The 22,896-nt window shown below is 39.2% G+C and overlaps 1 protein-coding gene across 2 annotated transcripts in view; it reads left to right on the top strand.

Annotated features, from left to right (window-relative positions):
* The window catches only part of LOC127446450 (mitochondrial Rho GTPase 1-A-like), an 88,225-nt gene that overhangs the window by 9,543 nt on the left and 55,786 nt on the right, over nucleotides 1-22,896 (top strand). The window lies entirely within an intron of this gene.

Here is a 22,896-nt window from a genome sequence, read left to right as displayed (position 1 = left end):
ACATGATATTTATGAAACGCCTAATATTATCTGAAGAACTACTGCCTCGAATAAACCCCACCTGATCTATATGTATAAGAGATGTCATAACTTTACTTAATCGATTAGCCAGAATTTTGGACAAAATTTTTACATCTAACTGGATCAGCGAAATTGGGCGGTAACTTTTACACTCGCTTGGATCTTTATCCTTTTTTAGAATCAGACTGATCCGGGCTTGTGTCATGGTTGGCGGAAGCTTTCCATTCTTTAATGAATCAGTATAAACTTCTAACAAAATTGGAGCCAGTTCTGTAGCATAAGATTTGAAAAACTCAGCAGCAAAGCCGTCAGGCCCCGGAGCCTTGCCTGTAGGCAGGGACTTAATTACCTCAACAAGCTCCTCCAAGGTTATCTCAGAATCAAGATAATTTTTTTGCTCAGTCGTCAGTTTAGGGAGATCTAATGGTTCCACAAAGTTCCTAATATCTTCATCAGTGGATGAAGACGTGGACCTATAGAGATCAAGATAGAACTCTTTAAAAGCATTATTAATATCAATAGCCGAGGTAAATATTTCACCACAAGCAGATTTCACTGAGGGAATGATAGAAAAAGACTCTCTCTGCTTTATATATCTAGCCAAAAGTTTTCCTGCTTTATCACCTGACTCAAAATATGTTTTTCCCTGAACAACAAAAACTCCACTTTCTGCGACAGAATAGTATTATACCTGTATTTCAGTCGGGTCAATTCTCTGAGGCCATCAGCTGACATACATCGCTTCAGCTCTGCCTCTGCACTTTTAATATTTCCTTCCAACTCCACAAGTTCTTGTGCTTTGGATTTTTTAATGAATAAGGCATACTGTATGATCCGACCCCTAAGAACCGCCTTAAGTGCCTCCCAAGCCACGCCCACAGAGGATACCGAGGACCAGTTGGTCTCCATATAAACACTGATTTCAGTCTTTAACATCTGTTGGAAATCAGGATTTTGCAAAAGGGACACATTAAGGCGCCAACTATATGATTTCTTTTTCTCTATATGTGGGATCACCTCTAAACTCACCAGGGCGTGATCTGAGACTAAAATATTTCCAATTGAGCAATCAACAACAGATGAAATGAGGGATTTGGATATTAAAAAAAAAAATCTTTTCTAGAATAAATCTTATGGACTGATGAAAAAAATTTATAGTCCCTACCAGATGGATTCAAAAGTCTCCAAATGTCTGTAAGACCAAGATTTTTACACATTCTGTGAAGCGTCAGTGTTGCTCTAGGGGATTTGCACACTTTTGCTTCACTATGATCAAGCACTGAGTCCATCAAAAGATTAAAGTCTCCCAATATTATATCATGAGGGGTGCCAACGGTTTGCAACATCCCTTCAAGATCTATAAAAAAGCCCTGATCATCAGCGTTAGGTGCGTAAATATTAGCTAAAATCAACCTTTGCCCCTGAATTTCAACTAACACAATAATTACTCTTCCTAATTTATCTTTAATGTGTTTGAGACATTTGAATTGTAGATGTTTATTTACCAATATAATGACTCCCTTGCTCTTACTTGAGCCAGTACTAAAAAAAAACATGTCCACCCCATATCTTCCCAAATTTTTCAGCTTCCTGCGGGGAGAGATGTGTTTCTTGAAGAAACACTATATCATATTTCTTACGTTTAAGAAAAGAAATAACCTTCCTTCTTTTTATGGGGTGCCCCAACCCATCACATTCCATGTGGAGAGAGATAGTACACTCATATTAACATTTGACATATTGATATAATAAAAAAAATAAATTGTGTGTCAAAAACAAAATTATATAGACCACATTACCCATTAGTGAAACAGTCAACCCCCGAACATCCCCCCGAACAAAACAAACAGAAAAAAGAAAAACGTGCGCATTAACCCCGCGCACGAAAGCGCCAACCGGCGACAATTCCTCTAAACTCAAAAGGTCCATGAACGCCCACGAGTCCCCACGACAACTTTGCCATCGGATTGCTCAATTTTGCCTCACAAATTTCCCCGGATGAAAGAGTCAACTTATTCGGAGGCTGCATAAAAGTATATACCATGATGTCGCCCAGCATCCTCAAGAGTTAGTACAGCGAGTCAGGCCCACTCACATGAGAAACATCCAATGGTTTACTCAGTCATTGATTCTATAAAAGACATTGCCAGATTTGGACATGTGAATACTTTGTGACCGACCTTCGTTTCTATTCTCAGTTTGGCCGGAAACATCAGAGCAAACGAGATGTTTTTCTGATGTAAGAATTTCTTACATTCCTTGAACCGATCGCATTTCTCTCTTGTCGAACTCGCAAAGTCCGGGAACAAGAAAATATTATGGTTCTTCCAAGAAAGCTTCCCTTTGCTCCTCGCCTGGCGCAACACAAGATCTTTATTGGATGATCTCAGAAATCTGGCCAGACTCGATCTGGGCCTGTCTCCCTCAGCAAATCTGTGAGCTGGCACTCTGTGAGCTCGCTCGATTTGCAGCTTGTGGCCTGTTATGTCGAGCAGACTCGGGAAAAACTCGTCTAGGAATTTCACCATATCTCTGCCCTCCTCATGCTCAGGAATTCCAACAATTCGAACGTTATTCCTGCGGCTTCTATTTTCAAGATCTTCAAGCTTTTCAAGGAGATGTTCCAAATCAACTTTGGTCGCGGGTGGATTAGCGGTTAATTCCCTCTCCGAAGATTCCAGAAAATCGATTCGTTTTTCAACATCAGTCACTCTTGTACCTAACTCGGAGAATTTTATTTCCATTGCCATGATCGATCAACGTATTACAGTGAGATCCTCCAAGTCAGCAAGAATCTTCGTCAACATCACCGACATGTTTGACAACTGACACTGGATTCCTTCTCCCGCCGCGCCATCCAAATCGAGTCCCCGGTCTGTAGGCCTGTCGGGGCTTTCATCCTGAATACGTAAGTGTCTTTTAATGTCTCCCGAGCCCGAGGATTTTGACTTCTTTGCCATGTTTTGCAACAAAGGGCAAATGTGTAACTGGGTGTAACAAATTTCACCAGATTATAATATGAAAATAATCGAAAATTCAGCAAAGTGCGCAGAGCTCGTCGCTCACACGTCTGCTCCTTGCATGGCGTCACGTGACCCCGGACACTACCTTTCCTACATTACAAATTTCATTGTGTTCAATAAATTATATAAAGGGGCTCCATACCTTTTCAAATTTAGCTTCTTTACACTTAAGAAAATAAGTTATCTTTTCCATTGCAATGCATGAGGACATCTCCATTATCCATCGAAATATTGTGGGCCTTTCCACTTTTTTCCAAAAAATGGCAACAAGTCTTTTAGCCTGCAAGCTACATATATTTATTATTATATCAATGCTATTTGTGATGTTTATGTTTTCTGGCAGGATACCTAGTATGAATAATCCAGGGTCTAAGGGTAGATTTACAGAAACCATAAATGAAATCATCTAATTAACTTCCAAAATTCTTGAATATTTTCACATTCTCACCTACAATGGATTAGTGTACCTTTTGAAGATTTACATTTGACACGTATCTGGAATATTACTATTAATTTTGTTTAATTTAACTGGAGTTATATATGTTCGCATCAGCCACTTAATATAGTAATAATTTCAAACGGCTATTAACCATCAGGGTTTGGGCCTCAACACATATTTGTTCCCATGTATCGTCACCTATATCTAAATCCAAGTCTTGTTTCCTCAATGTTATTCTAGACCTAGCTGATTCTATTGAACCTGAAATTAACATGTCATACAGAATGGAAATGTGACCTCTTCTCTGACATTGTCTAGACATGCATTTTCCATTTTAGTTGGTTCTGGTTCCGTGAGGTTCTACTCTTGAGTAGAATGTAAGAAACTCCTGAGTTGGAGGTATTTAAAAAAATGTTTTTTAGGAATTTCAATCCGCAAATTACATTAAAATTCCCTCACTGTATAAGTCTTTAATTTACCGGAATCCTTTCCTAGCCCAAAGCTGAAAGCCTGGGTCTCTACGGCCCGGAATAAAATTGTCATTCCCCCATATTGGGCTGTATATAGATAGAGAATCTTTTTCCCCTAGATGTTTAAGTACCTCCTACCATACATTTATCATATTCAGTACAATAGGATTGTGTGATAATGAACTGATAAGTTTTCTCAGAATTTTAGTTTTGGCAGAATAAAGGTATTGATTGAAAGGAAGCTCTGAGTCTAATAGAGAATTTTCTATCTCTATCCCTTTCGGAAGAGAATCAGCAGAAAAATGATACATGATCGCTCTTAATTGAGATGCCTAATAATACCACTGAATATTTGGGAGTTTCAAGCCACCACTATCATATGGAAGATATAATAAAGTTGTTCGCAACCTTGGATGTTTGTTATTCCAAATGAATTTAATAAACAATTTCTGTAATATGGTAAATAGTGAGGTGGGGGGTGCTAAGGGAATATTTTGGAATAAGTAGAGTGATTTCGGCAATATATTCATCTTTAAAATATTAATTTGGCCAATTAGTGAGATTGGTAGAGCTGACTGACCATCTATCAACAGACTTACAAACAGAGTTTATTAAAGCGTTGTGTTTGATTGATGATATTTCCTCAACATCAGGCACAATTTGAAGCCCTAAATATGTAAACAATTTAGCCTGATATATTTTATATCCTGAAAAAGCTCAAAATCTCTTAATTGTATCAAGGAGATTTAGAATAGATTTGCTTAAGTCTGTAAGAAATAAAAGAATATCGTCTACATTAGTGTTGTCACGGTACCAAAATTTCAGTAGTCGGTACCGATACCAGTGAAATTGCACAGTTCTCAATACCAATTTCGATACAACAGCAAAAGTATGCTAAAATGATCATGTGTTATTGAACACACCAGTTTAGTTATTTTTAATTATTTACTCATTATTTAAATAATTATAGTTTAATAGTTAAAGTTTAATTTAATTTCATCATCAAATGGTGTCTAATCAATAAATTCTTAAAACTTTTAACAAGTGAAAATAGAACTTTTCAACATGTCATTGCATTTTTTTGCCAAACATTTATTCAACAGCTATCTTGCTTGTGATATCATTAATTATTATTATTAATTTTTTTATTATTATTACAGTGAATATTACATTTTACTATACAGTTATAATATATTTTTATTCAATTTCTTCAATTTCAGGCATCTAGATTTTATTTTGAATCATGCTTTTATTATGACGTGTGTTTTTTGCCGCAAGTTTCACTTTTCCGGAAAAACAGTTCGTGATATGGCCCAGTGTGATCATTGAAGACTTTTAAGTCACTTCTGAAATCTCAACTCTTTACACTAGCCTTTGAGTCTGACAAATGAAATGTAGGACACAGTTTTGCAGTATATTTTAGATTACTGGTGTTTGTGTATGTGGTAATTTTTAAATGTTAGGTTTTAAGTTGTATTACAGTGAAGCATTTTGGTCAACTCTGTTGTTTTAAATGCTATATAAATAAAGTGCAAATGCTGTGATTTTAATTATATAAATATATATTTTACATGTGCTGCGTGGTTCACAATGGATAAGTACTCTGCTCTGTCATCTGATACAACGTGAATGATTCTCAATGTCTGTGAAGTTTCTAGTGGATGAGCGGTCAGATTTATTTAAAGCACTAAGCTCGCCCACAAGTAAGATTGCAGCATTTAGCAGTTTAATAAATCACACTAGGACATGTCACGATTTTAATTTGATTAATTGTCCATTTCAGTGTACAAGAAGTAACAGAGCAGGCTTTCAAAATAAACCTGTGAGCATTTTAAAGCTGTCGTGTGTCTGTCATACTGCGCGCTGGTATCCAATAGAGTGCTCAGTACCACCTGTACTACAGGCTGCTCTAGAAATTGACGGTGTGGTTGTTTCAAGGAGTTGTTTTTGACAGCTTCTTCCCTCAAGCAGAGGACCGGCTCGTGATCCGGAGCCTCCTCGGCCAGGAGAGAGAGCAAGTGGAGACCCCGGACCACCACAGCCAACTGCCTCCCCCCACACTCCTGAAGATGGGCACGGAGGACGATGCCAAGGCTGTCCTCGATTTATTTGAGAGTACCGCGGCCAGGCTCCTCCCACTACTGTCCGGGGAAGCCCAGCTTGCGGCCCAACAGTTGCCGGCGGCTAATCTCCTGGCCTATGATGACCTAAAAAAGTCTGTCCTGCAGCGAGTGGGTCGTAGCCCGGAACAGTAACGGCAACTGTTCCGGACCTTGAAGTTGGGGAAGAACGACTGCCCGTTTGCCTTCTCCCAATGGCTCCGAGACGCGTGCCAGAAATGGCTGCTGGCAGGGAATCGTGACGTCGGGGGGAGTGATCGACCAGGTGGTATGGGAACAGCTGATTCATCGACTGCTGCAGGGGACAGCGGAGTGGGTCCAGTGTCACCGCCCGGCGTCGCTGGAGGAAGCCATGCAGCTTGCGGAGGACCACTTGTTGGCTTACCCAAGGCGGAAGAGCCCTCCTCTCTCTCTCCTTCTCTACTCCCTCTGTGTATTCCCCCCATCCCTCTCACTCTGCTCTCTCCCCAGTGTCCATTCCTGCCCCGTGGATGCGGGGAGCTCCGCCACCAAGGCCAGTTCCTCGCATGAGGATGTGGACACCGCCCCCTACCTCTACAGTGCCCCATCGCTCTCCCCTTCCGGTGGAAGTGCCCGCTGACACAGATACGGGCGTGGCATCTGGGCCAGTCTGCTGGGGTTGCGGGGATCCGGGGCACTTCCGGGATCAATCCCCGACACCCCACAGGCTGCCCCCGACCGAGCCGGAGCGTACCTGATACCGGTAAGAATCAAGGGGGGTACTCACCAAGCATTGATGGGACACAGGTTGTAATCAAACCACGGTCCACCAATGCTTGGTTTAACGTGAGGCATTGGGCACTGCTAAAACGGTGAGGGTGAGGTGTGTGCATGGGGATATTCACAAATACCCTATGGTGTCCCCGGTGAGTAAATTTCAGGGAACAAAACATAGAGTGGAGGCTGCAGTTAGTTCCCGCCTCACCCATCCGCTGATTTTGGGGACTAATTGGCCTGAATTCGGAAAGGGAATATGCGCAGATGGGTCCTGCACGAAAGGGTGGAGATGTGAAGTGTGCAATACTCTAGCAGGGGAGGAGGAGCCAGGGCCGTCTTCGTCAGCTCCACGTCAAGATGATGTGGCTGCCGCCCCTCCCATCCTCGGGATTTCCCGAAGGAGATTTCCCTCTGGAGCAGTTGTGAGACGAGACCCTCAAGCATGCCTTCAAACAAGTGAGAGTAATTGATGGTCTGTCGCACTTTCATATCCCTATTTTACGATTATAAATGAGCGATTGTATAGAATGATGCAGGACACTCAAACAAAAGAAGATACAACCCAGCTCTTAATACACAAGTGGTGTGCGGCGTGCCGTGAATGTCAGCTGGTGAATCCACCGGCCACCCCAAAAGTGCCATTGCGCCCCCTTCTATTGATCGAGGTCCCCTTCGAGAGAATTGGCATGGACCTCGTCGGGCCATTAGAGTGGTCAGCATGCAGACATTGCTTTGTATTAGTCCTAGTGGATTATGCAACACGATATCCGGAAGCAGCGCCTCTGCGCAGCATCTCAGCACACATTGTTGTGGAGGCACTCTTCAAGATAATCTCTCAGGTGGGGATTCCGAAAGAAATCCTCACCGACCAGGGCACAACATTTATGTCACGGCCACAACTCGAGCACAACTCAAAGGTAATCATATTACTACCCACATCGAGCTCCAAATTACTCACCAAGTGGCAAATACCCTTTGCGGTCACACGATGAGTGGGGGATCTCAATTATGAGGTAAAGCGAACCGATAGAGGGGGCGCACGTCAAATATATCACCTCAACCTCCTGAAATTGCGGAGGGAGGCGGTCCCCGTGACGTTGGCTATGGTAGTGCCGGAGAGGGCGGATCTTGGGCTGGAGGTGAATATAAAACCTAATCATAGCACCCCGGTCACTTGCGGAGACCACCTCTCACCATATCAGCCCGCAGGGGTTGCCAAGTTGCAACAAGAATTTGCAGACGTGTTCTCCCCTCTACCGGGTTGTACAAACCTCATCCAGCACCACATCGAGACCGAACTGGGAGTGGTGGTACGTAGCCATCCCTATCGCTTGCCCAAACACAAAAAGAAAATAGTCCGGGAAGAATTGGATGCGATGCTTGTTATGGGGGTAATAGAGGAATCCCACAGCGATTGGTCCAGCCCGGTTGTTCTAGTGCCTAAGAGCGACAGGTCTGTACGGTTCTGTGTGGATTATAGGAAAGTCAACGTGGTGTCTAAATGTGATGCATACCTGATGCCCCGTCTTGATGAGTTGCTCGATCGGTTAGGTACTGCTCGATTTTATTCGACATTGGATTTGCCAAAGGGTTATTGGCAGATCCCTTTGACACCAATTTCCTGCAAAAAAAAACAGCCTTCTCCATGCCATTTGCATTGCACCAATTTGTGACGCTTCCGTTTGGTTTGTTTGGGGCCCTGGCTACGTTTCAGCGTCTCATGGACCGAATCCTCGGACCGCATTCGGCTTATGCCGCTGCTTATTTAGACAACATTATCATTTACAGTAATTATTGGCAGCGGCAAATGCAGCATCTGAGGGCGGTCCTTAGATCGCTGCGGCAGGCGGGACTCACAGCAAACCCCAAGAAGTGCGCGATTGGGCGGGTGGAGGTACGGTATCTGGGGTTCCACTTGGGTCATGGGCAGGTGCGTCCCCAAATTGACAAGACTGTGGTGATTACGACCTGCCCACGACCCAAGACCAAAAAGGAGGTGAGACAGTTCCTGGGGCTGGCTGGCTGGCTATTACAGGAGGTTTGTGCCTAATTATTCGGACGTCACCAGCCCGCTGACTGATCTCACTAAAAAGGGGGCTCCAGACCCGGTCCAGTGGACGGAGCAGTGCCAACAGGCATTCATGCAAATTAAAGCCGCACTTTGCGGGGGGCCGCTTTTGCATGCACCTAATTTCTCTCTCCCTTTCCTATTACAGACGGACGCTTCAGACAGAGGACTGGGGGCCGTACTCTCGCAGGTGGTGGAGGGGGAGGAGCGCCCGGTGCTGTACATCAGCCGCATGCTCTCCTTGAGGGAGACCAAGTACAGTACTGTGGAGAAGGAGTGTCTGGCCATCAAGTGGGCGGTCCTCACCCTCCGCTACTACCTGCTGGGGCGGGCCTTCACCCTCTGCTCGGACAATGCCCCACTCCAATGGCTCCACCACATGAAGGATACCAATGTGCGGATCACCCGTTGGTATCTGGCTCTCCAGCCCTTTAAATTCAAGGTGGTCCACAGACCGGGGGCGTAGATGGCTGTCACCGACTTCCTTTCCAGAAATGGGGGGGGAGTGGTAGACAGGCCGGATAGCTCCCCGGCCTGAGTCGGGCGGTGGGGGTATGTGGCAGTGGGGGCGTGGTCGAGCGCCCATCCGGAGAGAGAGAAAGCGGTAAGGGCGCTTACACCTGAGCTAAATTATGTCTAACACCTGTTTCTAATTCCAGTGAGCTTGGGGAGAGCGGCATATAAACAGCCACACCACCGCCAGAAGAGGGAGAGAGTCTGGCACGAGAGTCTCACGGTGAAGCTACTGAGTTTGTGAAGCTAAAGAGTTGTGATAAAAACTGTGGAAAGTGGTGATGATTAAGAGGCTGTGACTAGGAGCCTGTGACGCTAAAGAGTTTGTGAAGCTGAAGAAGTTACTTTGCCAGCTGTGACTGTGTTACCACTAAGTTTGTGATTAAAAGCTCACCTGAGACCTGAACCTTCCTGTCCCAGTGACCTCCTTGCCTCACAATGTTGCATAGTGAGGTTGTCTTCAAAAATAATGACATAAATAGTTTTCATTTATGACTTAATGTCATACAAAGTCCAGTAAACATAAGAAAGCTAAATCAATATTCGGTGTGACCACCTTTGCCTTTAAAACAGCACCAATTCTCCTAGGTACACCTGGACACAGTTTTTCTTGGTTGTTGTTAGATAGGATGTTCCAAGCTTATTGGAGAATTCGCCACAGTTCTTCTATCTGTTTAGGCTGTCTCATTTGCTTCTGTCTCTTTATGTAATCTTATAAACACGATGTTCAGTGGGGGGCTTTGCGGGGGCCATGACATCTGTTGCAGGGCTCCCTGTTCTTCTATTCTAATCTTTTCTATTTTCTATTATTTTCTATTTCCTCTTGACACACTAAAGCTGAAGATATAAATAACCATCTTAAGACAAATGCTTTTGTGAAACATCTGATGTGCCTAAGACTTTTGCACAGTACTGTATAAGAGATGTCTTAATTGGTTAGCCAAAATTTTTGACAATATTTTAATGTCTAGCTGGATCAGGGAAATTGGACGATAACTCTTACACTCGCTTGGATCTTTGTCTTTTTTAAGAATCAGACTGATCCGGGCTTGTGTCATGGTTGGCGGAAGCTTTCCATTCTTTAATGATTCCATATACACTTCTAACAAAAGTGGGGTATATATCTAGCCAAAAGCTTTGTTCCCCGACTCACAATATGACTGTCTTGCCCTGAATAGCCAAAACTCCACCTTCCACGACAAAATAGTATTATATTTGTATTTCAATCAGCCATCAGACGACATTCGGCACTCCACGAGTTCTCGTGCTTTGGATTTTTTGATGAATGAGGCATACTGTATGATCTGAACCCTAAGAACCACCTTAAGTGCCTCCCAAGCCATGCCCACAGAGGATACTGAGGACCAGTTGGACTCCATAAAGACAATGATTTCAGCTTTTAGCATTTGTTGGAATTCAGGATTTTGCTAAAGGGATACATTAAAGCGGCAACTATATGACAACACCTCTAAACTCACCAAGGTATGATCTAAAACTAAAATGTTTCCAGTTGAACAGTCAACAACAGATGAAATGAGGGACTTAGACATAAAAAAAAATCTTAGAAAAAATCTTATGGACTGATGAAAAAAATGTATAGTCCCTACCAGATGGGTTCAGAAGTCTCCAAATATCTGTAAGACAAAGATTTTTACACATCCTGTGAAGCGTCATTGTTGCTGTGGGCGGCTTACACACTCTTGCTTCACTGTGATCAAGGACTTAATCCATCAAAAGATTAAAGTCTCCTCCCACTATTAAATCATGAGGGGTGCCAGTGGCTTGCAACATCCCTTCAAGATCTATAAAAAAGCCCTGATCATGGTTAGGTGCGTAAATTTTAGCCAAAATCAATCTTTGCCCCTGAATTTCTGCTAAAACAATAATGACTCTTCCTAATTTATCTTTAATTTGTTTGAGACATTTGAATTGTAGATGTTTACTTATCAGTGTAATGACTCCCTTGCTCTTACTTGAGCCAGTACTAAAGAAAACATGTCCATCCCATATCTTCCCAAAATTTTCAGCTTCCTGTGGGGAAAGATGTGTTTCTTGAAGAAACACTTTATCATATTTCTTCTGTTTAAGAAAATAAATAACCTTCCTTCTTTTTATGGGGTGCCCCAACCCATTCACATTCCATGTGGAGAGAGACAATCCACTCATATTAACATTTGACATTTTGACATATTAGAAAAAAAAATAGACTGTGTCAAAAAAAAATTAAAAAGACCACATTCCAACATTAGTGCAACAGTCAAACCCCGAACTTCCCCCCGAACCAAACAAACTGAAAAAAGAAAAACGTGCAAATTAACACCAAGCACGACAGCGCCAAGCGGCGTCCATCCCTCTAAACTCAAACAGTCCATGTACGCCTACAAGAGCCCCCGGAACAACTTTGCCGTTGGATTGCTAAAATCTATAAAACAAACTCCAGCCAAAAGGCAGAATAAACACAAAGAACTTGTAGATTCATCCACATACTGTCCCTTAGGTGTGTTCCTCCCCAAAACAAACTCCAGCCGCTAGAAAGAACCAGCACAGAAAGAAACAAAGAAGGTGCCCAGTTTCCTCGGATGGTCAATTGAATGTTCAGTGAGTCAGGTCCACTTGGCTGCAAAGCGAGCGCCATACAATGACTTACTCATTCCATTGACTTTATAAAGGACAATGCTTGTTGGGGACAAGTAAATACTTTGCGGCCATCCTTAGCATCTATTCTCAATCTGCCCGTGAACGTCAGTGTAAAAGCGACCCTCCGTCAATGCAAAGGTTTCTTGAAGGAATGTTATTCCACAAAACAAACTCCAGCCTCTAGGTGGAACCAGCACAAAAGGAAACAAAAAAGGTGCCCAGCTTCCTCAGAAGGTCAAGTGAATATTCAGTGAGTCAGGCCCACTTGCTGCAACATGAGAATCACACCATGACCTACTCATTCCATTGGCTTAATGAAGGACAATGGTTGCTGTGGGCATGTAAATATTTTGCAGCCATCCTTAGTATCTATTCTCAATTTGGCCAGGAACATCAGTGCAAAGTTTCCTCAGATTGATTTCCTTTATACGTTTTTTTTTTTTTAAGTTGGTGATATCTCATTCCGTTCAAGAGTTATGACCATTTTAGTAAAAGTGGCCATGCTAGCTACATACTTTTGGCATAGATTTGCAACAGTGAATCGAAAGTTCAAAATTTTTTTGATAATTATTCATATTGGGCAAACGGACTAGGACTAATTCAGATAGCTGCAAAAAGTGTCTTTTGTAGGCAAAATTTCAAGTTGATCGGACCAACGGTTCCATAGTTAGAGCTGTTTTGACATTTTTAATTATAGTGCCACCAAGAGGTATTGGCGCGCAGTTTTTGTGTGTCCTTGGAATGACCCCATACATATGTGTACCAAATTTGGTGATAATAATCTCATTCCTTTCAAGAGTTCTAACTGTTTTCGTAAAAGTGGCCATGCGCTACATACATTTTGGCGTAACGTTGCAACAATGAATCAAAAGTTTTTTTAAAGAATGGGCGGAGCAAAAATTTTACAGGGGGCAAAACTCTTCGGCATGACACAAAGAATCACTGAAAAAGGAATTTTGTTTCTAGCCCTTACGGCCCAAGAGTTATGGCCCAAAACTTTTTTTGTTCACTATAGAGCCACCTATGGGCCGATCGGGCAGATTCCATGTGTATGGCTAGCCAGCTGGAGTACTACCATTTCCCAAAGTTTCAAGTCTCTAGGCCTTACGGCCCGATCTGCACAATCCGTTTTAGGGCAGAAAAATTATAATAAATATAGCTGCAAGCAGCAAATACCGTGGTTTAAGCGGCATAGGGCCTTTAAGTGCATGTGCTTCAAGATTTTAAGAATTATTCTGATAGCCTGTAAGCACCTAAAATAGCAAATAAAATTTCAGCACTCTCAGGTAAACAACCATAGAGATTTTTTTTAACATGTCTGACTGTTATAGCTCCACCTACTGTCCGATCCATACCAAATTTTGCATGCTTCTTTGGAATCACATTTCATCTGTGTACTAATTCACACAGATTTATTTCAGTCGGAGCCTTTGTTTAGGAGTTATTGGCTTTTGGGTAAACTGAGCCACACCCATATATTAAAATTACCCTTACTGTATAGCCATTCTAAATAAAAAAAGTTCTAAGTTTTTTTATAATTATTTATCTAGAAGTTCAGAGTACTTCACTGGTTTTGATGAGGTTGAGTAAAAAACCTTGGACAAGTCCACAAAATATATATATTTTTTAATAATCTCAAATATTTAAAGAACCATTTGATTGACAACTATGGTTCTTGAGGCAAAGTTGATCAGAATGAGGAGATATATCATATGATATGTCTAACGCGTGTCTGTTTGGCACGCCTCATAATATTCATACATTTAAACGCATGTGAAATACGATAGCACCTCCCAGTGGCTATTTTTTTATTTATTTTTTCTCAAATTTTGCACAGACCTCTTCCTTCCGATCAGCCTTTGTTAACCTTGTCTAAAAGCTGATTGGTCGATGGCGGCCATGTTTTTCGAGATATGCAGCAGTCCTGATGGAACTTGATGGCACCTTGGACAATGGTCCTTGCAAAATTACAGGTTGATCAAACCAATGGCTGCTTAAGCCTGGTTTATACTTTGGAAGAAGACAAACTGTTTTCTCCTGGACGAATTAAAGCACCCTAGGCAAATGAAACTGCCGTTTATACTACGAGCGACATTGTTTTAAAATTTGTACGTTCAGGGTGATGTCACAGTGTTTAATGTACTGTTCCAGCCACAAGTAAAGCAAATAATGCAGGTTTTTCTCTTCGTGAACTGCCACTTTCAGCGTTGTGCCGCTTCTTTGCTTTAATATCTTGTCACGGCCCCTTTCACATAAACTAAAATCTCTCTCCACTCATTTGTCATGGCCGTGCTGTCTTTGTAGAATTTGTGTTGCAATTCATGTAAAAGAAGTATACTTTCACACAATATCTGAAAGCTGGGCTTCAAAGTTATAAATTCTAACGACAGTAACCTACAACTCCTCAGCTGGCATGCGTGATTGAAAATAAAAAGCGTCACGTCCAAACCACACCCACAAATAGTTTTAACCAATCATCAACGCTCTTCAACCAGCCGAGTTCTCTTGAGTCAAGAATTTCAGAGATGTGCGCGAACAGGAGAAATCTCACCAAACGAACACCTTGGCAGAACAAAAACGTCACTGCATTTAATCATTTGTAAGTATAAATTAGCCTTTAGTGGGAGGCGCGCAAGATGGCGACCGGTGAGGAGGTTGTTTTGAGAAGCTGAGGATAAAAGTTTGTTCCTTCACTTTAAATTGTTCTTTTTGTTTAATAAATTGGCCAGTCACGGACATCCAGATGTAAGGTCTTATAACTAATCATAAAGTTAATCAGGTGCTGTAACTTTTTCTTCAACTTTGCAACTCGCCGATGTGTAACCCAATAAGCTTCCATGGCGGAAAAACGGAAAGAGAGAGAAAGTAAAACCAAAGAAAAAAGCCTAACAAAGTCGCTAACAAAGATGAAAAGCAAAGATGATGAAGTACACATTTGCGGCACTGACATTCAAGCATTGCACTCATATTCGGTGCATAACACTTCATTTGCTACATTACCGGATTCGACCCCCAGCACTCCTGATCCGAAGAAAGGTAAACATGAACCTTCCTTGTCTGAAATTCAAGAAAACATCGTGCGATGCATAAATGAGAGAGTCAACGGATTAGAGGAACTCTTAAGGGCAAATACGGTGAGCATTGAAGCTCTGAAGAAAACGACAGAATTCCTCTTCAATGAAGTAAAAGACGTCAAAGAAGACATGAAAAATGTTAAGGAGGAGATGAAGATAAATCATGAGGTCAGCGGTGCACATGGTAAGAAAATATCGGAGATTGAAGCCAGGCTCAACGAGGTAGAACGTTACAAAAGAAGATGGAATCTGAGACTGTATGGACTAGTGGAACAGGCAGGCGAAGACATAAAGGCACGAGTGGTAGATATTTGTTGTGCAGTTCTTCCAGAACTTACCAGCAAACTTCAACAAGATGTAGATATCGTACACCGGCTTGGAAGAAAACTTGAAGGAAATGCCGTGAAAGCGAGAACCGTCATCATCCAATTTGTGTCCAGATCCTCACGTGATATGCTTTGGAAAGCTGCGAAAACGAGTACCTATCTGAAGACAAAGGAGATACGATTTGGAGAGGATTTAACAACTATGGACAAAGCCATACGTAAACAACTGTGGCCAAAAGTGGAGGCTGCTCGGCAGGTAGGAAAGAAGGCTTACTTCGTCGGCGTACGAGCCTTCGTTGATGGAAAAGAGATATATGCCTAAATACTGAATACGATTGTGTGCAAATACAGTATCTTGAATAAGAAGTGCATGTGGTCACAACTTTAGTGGACTATGTGTCTTTAACAAGTACAGTCATTACGTGGAATGGACTACGTTGAGGACAGAAATGCTCATACAGATATTATTGAAATATATCCAAAATGTTCATATGTTGTACATCAGAGTTCTTAAAGATCTTAAGTTAAGTGTTATTAAGGTCAATATGGGTTGTAGTTATATTATTGAGGTGATGGGAACATATTTTGTTTCACTTTTGATAAGGTATTGTTAATACAGCACATTGGTATCTTTGTCAGTTTGTTCTATAAATGTCAGGGGAATCCGTGATTTGCTGAAAAGGAAAGCAGTACTTTTATTTTGCAAGAAATTTAAATGTGACTTTTATTATATTCAAGAAACACATGCTTCTTTGTCAGATTATAATTTTTGGAAGAGATGATTTATGGATGTCATATGGGAATAATCGATCAGCTGGTGTTGCAGTTTTAAAAGGTACATTTAAGGGGAAAATAATTCAAACTAAATTGCATGACTCAGGTCGATGGGTGATATTGGTAATAGAAAAGAATGCTGAAATTTTTATTTTGGGAAATGTCTATGCAACAAACTTTACCACGCAAAATAAAGCTTTTTTTTTTTACATTTCGAAGATCAGATTCAAAAAATAATAGAAAAGTTTAGCAATGCAAAATTAGTAATTGGAGATTTTAATACAGTATGGGATTCTGAAAAGGATTGTTTTCCTCCTCGTCCAAATGTCAGGTCTGTTCTTCCAGAATTGAATAATTTATGTTCTACTTTTGACTTAATTGATATATGGAGACATAAGTATCCAGATAAAATTCAATTTACATGGTGTAAAAGGAACCTTACTCAGCAGTCACGTATAGATTATTGGTTAATTTCAAGGTATTTAGTGAATTTTGTTAAAGAGGTCTCTATAGAGCCGTCTGTTCTTACAGATCACAAAGGCATTTTTCTCTCACTAGATACAACAAAATCCAGTGATGTAAAAACAATTACGTACTGGAAAATGAACCAAAACATATTGAAAAATGAGCAGTTCAGAGAAGATGTTAAAAATATTATTATAGATTGTTGGAATGAGGCACATTCAACAAATACTTTCGGTTTAAATTGGGAATTAATGAAATATAAAATAAGAGCTTTAGCCATAAGGAGAGGAAAAGAAATGGCAAAACAGAGAAAAAAAAATGAAGAAAAAATTATATGTGAAATAATAAATCTCTCTGGAAATTGCAATTTAGATCAAGAAGGGAAAAGTAAATTATTACAATTACAATTAGATTTAGATAAAATATATGAATATAAAGCAAAGGGTGCCTTTATTAGATCAAGGAAGAAATGGTTAGAGGAAGGAGAAAAAAGTACAAAACTTTTTTTAACATGGAAAAAAGAAATGTAGAACTCACATCTATGGTCAAACTGAATATTAATGGACAGTTAACAGAAAATATTATGGAAATATCAAGATATGTGGCAAAATTTTATGAGAAATTGTATTCTTATGACGACAAATTGAGTAATGCACAGTCATTCTTGGATTCTATTAAAGAGGATGCTAAAAGGATAAGTGAGTCTTCTATGAAAATGTGACCAAGAGATATCTCTAAATGAAGTACTTCATTGTATTAACAAACTTAAAGACAATAAGTCACCCGGCAATGATGGTTTAATTAGTGAATTTTATAAATACTTCCAAAACGAGTTGTCACCTTTTTTGTTAGCTGTATTTAGAGAGGCTATACAATACGGTTATTTACCAAGTTCACTGAGACAAGGTTTGATAACTTTATTACCAAAGCCCAATAAAAATGTATTACTTTTAGAAAATTGGCGCCCGATTACATTGATTAATAATGATGCAAAAATTTTCACAAGTATATTTGCTGAAAGACTAAAGGATTGTATTGATCCCATTATTGATGATTGTCAGTCGGGATTTATGAAAGGTCGACACATTTGTAATAATATAAGGCTCATTTTGGATTTAATTGATTACAACGATTTTATTACAGATAATAGTTTTATTTTGTTTGTTGATTTTTTTAAAGCATTTGATACTATTGATCATAATTTCATGTTGGAGACCTTAAATTTTTTTGGTTTTGGAGAATTCTTTAAACGAGCTATTCGAACATTATATAATGACTATAACAGTTCAATTAAGTTGCCATATGGAACAACATCAAGGTTTAAAATCAATAGAGGCATACGACAGGGCTGCCCAATCTCACCCTTTCTTTTTTTACTTGTAACACAAACTATGGCCATACATATTAAAAGAGATAAATTTTGCGGTATTACACTTTTGAAGAAAGAAATAAAATGCTCCCAATTAGCGGACGATACTACCCTATTTTTGCAAAATGAAATTAAAATAAAAAAGCTATTGATTGTCTTCATACTTTCTCATCTGTATCTGGTTTATTTTTAAACATCAAAAAATGTGTTTTGTTTCCTTTGAGAACTTGTAACCTTGATAACATACATGGTATACCAGTGAAGGAGGTGGTAGATTATTTAGGTATCAAGATCTGTAAAAATCAGAAGGAGAGAAATAATTTGAATTTTACACCAATTATTGGGAAAATTAAACAAAAATTAAATTCATGGTTAATGAGAGATCTATCATTGAAAGGTAGAATATTATTATCTAAAACTGAAGGGTTATCACGCTTAGTTTATACAGCTCTTGCATTAGACGTTCCACAATCAGTTATAAAAGAAGTAGATACTGTTTTGTTTAATTTCATCTGGAAGAACAGACCGCACTATTTAAAAAAGACGATTCTATGCAATCCAATTGAAGAAGGTGGTCTGAATGTACTTGATTTTAATACTGCTAATTGCGTGTTTAAGAATAAATTATTTATGCTTTAAAGACAAAATATGGAACATTATACCTGACCTGATTTTTGGAAAGTTGGGAGGTTTGGAATTTTTTTTGAGATGTAATTTTGATGTAAACAAGGTTCCGATAAAGCTATCTTGTTTTCATAGACAGGCTTTTTTGTTATGGATGCTCATTTATAAACATAACTTCTCTCCACACAAATCTGTAATATGGAATAACAAGAATATTGTGTTTAAAAACAAATCTTTATTTTTTAGAAACTGGTATGATAACGGTATTGTACTGGTGAGACAGTTATTTAAGAGTAATGGACAACTTTTTAATTATTGTGAATTCCTTAATTACTATAAGATTCCGGTGACTGCTGAAGAGTTTGCAATAGTTTTTGATGCCATTCCTGGTGGCCTTATTCAACTCTTATCGGGTGATATATCCTCTGAGTGTATTTCTGTATATAATACTCAGATAAGTATTAATGGTGTGGAGATTTTAGATAAAAAATTTAACAACTTATTTATAAAAACAATATGCAGAAATACATCGTTACCTAAATGCAAACCATATTGGAATTCATTGTATAATCAGATTGAATGGAAAAAGGTCTGGAAGTTACCTAGTAAATACTGTCTCACCAATAAAGTTAAAGAAGTCACATATAAAATTATTCATTTAATTTACCCAGTGAGACAAGTAGTCTCAAGATTTTTTAGGGACACGAAGACTACATGTGTTTTTTTGTGACTTAGAGGAAGAATCCATAAAACACTTATTCTTTGAATGTGTGTTTACCCAACTTTTTTGGATTGATATTGAATATTTAATACTTAAACACACAAAATTAAAGATTCGACTAACTGGTAAAGATATATATTTATTATTTAAGAATAAGAGTTTGGAACAAAATTTGGTGATAAATCTGTTAATTATATATGGAAAATACCATATACACAAACAAAAATGGGCAAACAATAAACCTAACATCATACCATTTAAAACTGAACTGATGCATTATATTGAGACTCTAAAAGATATAAGAAATAAAAAGGCAAAATGAATGTATAGAATACTTGAAACCTTTTCTCTTGTTAATTCATTTTAAGTTATCCCCTGGTTTTATTTGGTTAATTATTATTATTTGTTATTGTTTTTTCTTTCTTTATAATTTTACTTTTTGTTGCTACTATAATTGTATCAAAGTTCATTGTGATCAATGTATGTATATTTTGTTGTAAGTGTTCTTGTTCTGTAATAAAAAATAAAAAAAATAAATTAGCCTTTAGTTAGAGCCATTTTTAGGTTTTTAATTTTTATAGCACCACCAAATGGCCGAGGTGCGCAATTTTATTTGTGTCCTCAGAATAACCCCATATATAAGTTTCCAGAGTTTTGTGAAAATATCTCATATTTGCATAAAAGTGGCCATGCGCACGGCGTACCATTGCAAAGGTTAATTGAAAGTTCAGACTTTTCATAATTATTCAGATAATTATTGATATTGGGATGGCAGAAAATATTTCTGCACTGATTTGGTTCCGATCAGTCGAACAGCCTAGGACTAGTTCGCAAAAGTATATTTTACAAAAAATCGCAAATTGCAAAAAATATTTGCATTTGAAATTAAATCTGAAAATGTTTTCAGAGCAACGGAATCTAATGATATAAGGGACTTGAGTGTAGGACATACAGTTTAGGAGTTATGGCCCAAAACACGTTTACCTTTGCTACAGTGCCACCTATAGGCCAAATGGGGTGAGAACATGTGCATGCATAGTTACATGTCTCTAGGGCTGCATTCCATTTCAAATTTGTATCCCCTTCCCTCGCAAACTTTACTCCATCTCATGGACTCAGATGTACGTCACTGCTTACGTTGCACGAGTGTCCACTACTGGTGGAAGACGTGCAATGGGTTTAACTGGAACACCCTTAACCCTTGATCACTAGGAGCATGTTGAAGGCTGATGTCAATTTGTGGAATTATTTAGTGATTTTTGCACCTGAGAGAACAATGTTTTTGGAGATTAATTTCAGAGGCTTATGTATAAATCTCATCTGTTAAATTTTGTTTTTCATTAGAATAAATTGTTAGAAAGGATTAATCAAGATTTACACAAACGAAAATGTTAACATAATGAACACATAGGCTATAACTTTGTGATAAACAGTTTAAGGTAGCTACAAGTATTGTGCTGTTAAATCTCAATATAACTTTTCTAAACTGCTTAATTTACCTAACTTTACTTCCATCATACATTCGAGTTGTGAGGGGGTGGGGTTTATGAAGTGCAATCTGCTGTCATGTCAAATTCAAATTGCATTGTGGGATATGGAGCTGCCTGAAGCATACATCAGAGTAGGCTCGCTCCCTCGGTCAAAATCTAGGGTTGAGGGTCTGTCAGCAGAAACTTCCCTTGCTCATTTAACGAAGTGGAACAGACTTCCATAATGGTAGCGGGGATTCCCCCAAGGGGAAATGCTTAGGGGAGAGTTAGTGAGTGGATGTTAAAAGTGAGGTGGAACGCAGCCTAGGCCTTAAGCCTCGTTTTCACTGCATCCGACAGACGATAGATCGGAAGTCATTCATTTCCAATGTAGAGTCGCACGGAGGCTGCGTGAGGTTCCGACCATCTCCGGATGCAACATTTTCGGATCCAATTTGAGCCTCGGCTGTGTTAAAATATTTCAACTCGTGCGACTAGACTGTATGCGACCGCCCGACCAGAAGTGACGTATTCATGCAAAACTATCAGTGCGAAGTGAGAAATATCAATAGATTTTTTCCTAAACTTTTTCTATACACCTGCTACTTCTGTATTTTGGACAATTAATAATATAGAAGTCAGAAATTATTGTTTACAATTCAAATATCACAAAAAGATTTTGGAATTACAGTAAACATGATTAAATGTGTACATATGCCATTTATTTCTGCACACACTGATTCTGATTCATATTTGCTGAATTAGGGTTGTTGTTGCTGTTAATTATCATAATATTAACTATAAAAACAGTAATAATGATAAATGATACTATTAATAATAAATGCTGAGTGAATATTAATCCTGAATTTTATTAAATTCATTCATCTGCTCAACAAAATCACACACAGTAATGTCATTCTGAGGTAAATCGTTGGTAGCTTCTCCTTCAATGTATAACTCGTACCCTACATATGTTCATTCATTGTTACCCATAATGCACTCTGGTTTTGAGTGTACAGCCAAAGTACATTTGCCGACGCTAGTGTCTTGAAGGTAACACCCCCGCAGCCTAAGAGTCTCATTCGCTGTTACCTAGGTTAGGTTTAGGGTTAGATTTAGTTGAAGGGTTAATGTCAGGGTAAGGTTTAGGGGTAAGGGTAGGTCTAGGATTTCTGTAGGACCCCAAATAAACACAATCAACACAGTGAATGTCGCATGCGGCTCTCGCGAGACTTTATGTAACCGGGAGGTTACGTTAATTTAGACACTACCGGGAGAGAGAGCGCGAGCGAAATAGATGGAGAGAGACATCAGTTTACAGCTTCCTTCATTACTGCAATCTTTTATGTTGTCAAATCATTACTTGATTAAAAATACCATATTAGAATATAGCGAGCCAGAATTATACACAAAAATTTTACAATTTATGATTTACTTATACAAATGAAATTGTATACAGTAGATGAGGATATTGTTTATTTTTTTTTCTTTTTTTTCTTTTCTTTTTTTAATGCCAAGTTATTTCTTTCTTCACTGAATCACTAAGGTGATATGATTGTTAACTCAAAATACTGCGGACAGTGGAAATAATTTACAGGATGGGTCGAATATTCGGTTTATCACTTGCAGGTAATTTGTCTGTCTAATCAATAGCTGTTATGCTATTGGTAACTTTAGTACTCTATTGTAGTCGCATGAGGGCGCTATGTATACATGGTCATCTCTTTGTTATTGGCCCTTTCTACCACCTTAGTTATCATTATCAGCAAAATACACTATCGGTCGGCCTCTAATTAATACATGAATATGCACCATTGGCCAGCAGTTTCTGAATACTTAATGAGCTTTTTTATTTTATAGCTATAATCAAGGTCATCAAGGTCATTTTCATTATCAATCAGTTCATTATCATGAAGCTTAAAAAGCTTTGTGTTACTTTAGTAGAGGAATTAATAAACTCTGTTTTCAATATTCACTCTGTTTTCCTTTGTCAGTATAACTAACTTTTAAAGAAAGCTAATGATCATTGTTTGTGGATGTGTGGC

This window comes from Myxocyprinus asiaticus, chromosome 9 (assembly GCF_019703515.2).
Source record: "Myxocyprinus asiaticus isolate MX2 ecotype Aquarium Trade chromosome 9, UBuf_Myxa_2, whole genome shotgun sequence".
In the NCBI taxonomy this organism is placed as follows: Eukaryota; Metazoa; Chordata; class Actinopteri; order Cypriniformes; family Catostomidae; genus Myxocyprinus; species Myxocyprinus asiaticus.
The sequence above is the reverse complement of the archived record's forward strand: the minus strand, read 5'-3'. Positions and strand labels throughout refer to the sequence as shown.